Source organism: Leguminivora glycinivorella, chromosome 26 (genome assembly GCF_023078275.1).
Source record: "Leguminivora glycinivorella isolate SPB_JAAS2020 chromosome 26, LegGlyc_1.1, whole genome shotgun sequence".
Taxonomy (NCBI): domain Eukaryota; kingdom Metazoa; phylum Arthropoda; class Insecta; order Lepidoptera; family Tortricidae; genus Leguminivora; species Leguminivora glycinivorella.
In genome coordinates this window covers 3,810,755-3,813,150 of record NC_062996.1, presented here as the reverse complement: position 1 = coordinate 3,813,150, position 2,396 = coordinate 3,810,755, and positions in this window count along the sequence as shown.

Genomic DNA, 2,396 nt, shown 5'->3' with positions numbered 1-2,396 from the left:
ATTAGGTATTTGTGAGCGGTATGCTAATAGTCACGGTTTGAAATACAACGTCAAAAAAAGTGAATGTATGGTCTTTAAGGTTAGAAACAGTTGCCCATGCGATATCCCACCACTAAAGCTAAACGGGGAAGTACTCAATGTAGTGTCACAGTTCAAATATCTCGGGCATATTGTGACATCTGATCTTAAGGACGATACAGACATTGAGCGGGAACGGAGAGCATTGTCTGTTAGAGCAAACATGATCGCACGGAGGTTCGCTAAATGCTCTAAACAAGTTAAGGTTACTCTTTTCAGGGCTTACTGTACCTCATTATATACATGTGGCCTATGGGCGAATTTTGCAGTAACAAGGTACAGTGCTCTTCGTGTTCAGTTCAATAACGCCTTCAGGATGCTGATGGGGCTGTCGCCATACTGCAGTGCATCAGGGATGTTTGCTGAGGCGCAGGTGGATTGTTTTTACGCGACTATGCGAAAACGATGTACATCCCTGGTGCGCCGGATTCGCGCCAGCACCAACGGCATTCTGAAGATGATATCTGAACGGACAGACTGTGTTTATCTGAACCGATGTTGTAATATACATCTAAACTGCGATGTCAAATATCTACACTGACATCCGTAAAATTTGTAAGGTGATGTATAAAAGGAGGAAGATAGAAAGAGGAGATTTTATCAAATTTGACATTTACATTTTTATACCTCGGAACTTATTATTATTTTAAATATATTTTTCACCACACCAACTGGTAAAGGCTTTCTTTGCTATCCAAAAACAGATAGCAAAATTGCATTTTATTCACAAGGGGGCAAAGTAATTTCATACAAATTTTAACTCGATGTCTTAATCTGGCTGCTAGATTTTACCTATTAATGATGATTTTGAATCATAAATATTGAATAAATTGATGGATTTGATTTATTTTGATGTTTTATAGTCAGTATTTTGTTCGTGTTGGTGTGGTGAAAAATTTTGTGTTTCACTCGGTGGCAAAGTTTGTTTAACCTTCGTGCCTTGATACCCTCGCAACGCTCAAGATTCCACTTTTTGAACCACTCGCTACGCTCGCGGTTCAATATTGGAATCTTTCGCTTGCTCAGGTATCAATATTGGCACGTGCGGTTAAACAACTACTTTGCCCCCTTGTAAAACAAATAACTATTATTTTATTCTACGTGAATTAATTTACTAATATTGTTTTACTGACATTTATTTTAGTTATATTTGATTTAATTTCGCTTCCATGGTTTTCAATTAATTTATTTATTCTAATTTTGTAATGACATTGATAGAAAATTTAGTTTTGTAGAATACTAACCATATATTTAATTATTATGTAATTGCGTACTAACAACAATGATCTCAGTTGGTCCTTGAAATAAAAAATGAATTGAATTGAATTGAAAAATTATTAAATAATACAGGCTTATAAAGCGTTTATAACTGCATTAGTTTAGAACACATGACTATATTATATGCAACATCATGCTATTTCCTTTAACAGTTTAAGTATTTCATAGCGGTTAAAAATGACAGTCACAAGGTCACACAACACGGAATGTTTTTGAAAACATGAATATTGTGTCTTGGGATACAAACGCTCAGTGCATACTGTTAGGTAAATATAATGAGCAACATATCGTCACTACTTTAAAAAATCCCGTATCTCACGCTGCTTGTCAAAGTTAAAACGCAGTAAGTCTATATGCATTCCATACATACTTACTACAATTTTCTTTTCATTGACAGGCGAAGATACAAGTTTTTTTAAAAGTAGTGACGATATAGGAAGGTGGGACGTGTATTTTGCTTTTGAGATATAAAAAAAAAACGATTGCACAAGAGATTATGTACATCCGTATACTAAGAATTAAAATACACGACACTTAACTTTTTTTTTCAGTTTTAACATCCAACAATATTGATAATTAAAATTTAAATTTTTCAATCGACGAACATGTGTTTCAAGTTTTAAGTAACCGAAATAAATTACTATCCGTAATATATCCAATGAAACGAAAACACTTATAGCTTTAACATATTTTGGGCCTTTTACTAACATACAAAAAAAACTAGTACCCATTTTAGATTTTAGTCAAGGTAAAAACAGGAGTGTTCATATAATTTCTACCTAAAATTGTAAACTTTTTTCAAATACAAATTAAGTGTGGTAGAACACCCGAAGAAGATTACTATTTAACACAAGCGCACTGACTTATAACAAGTAAAAACCGGTTAAACTCGGATTAACTAAATACATAATATTATACAATTCGTCCGGCAACCTTGTCGCTGTTATCGAGAATCAGTCGAGTAATTTGCTAGCACAACGGTAGAAATAAACCATTCTCAACTTTCATTTCTTAAGGAAAAATGGAAATCACTTTTCCGC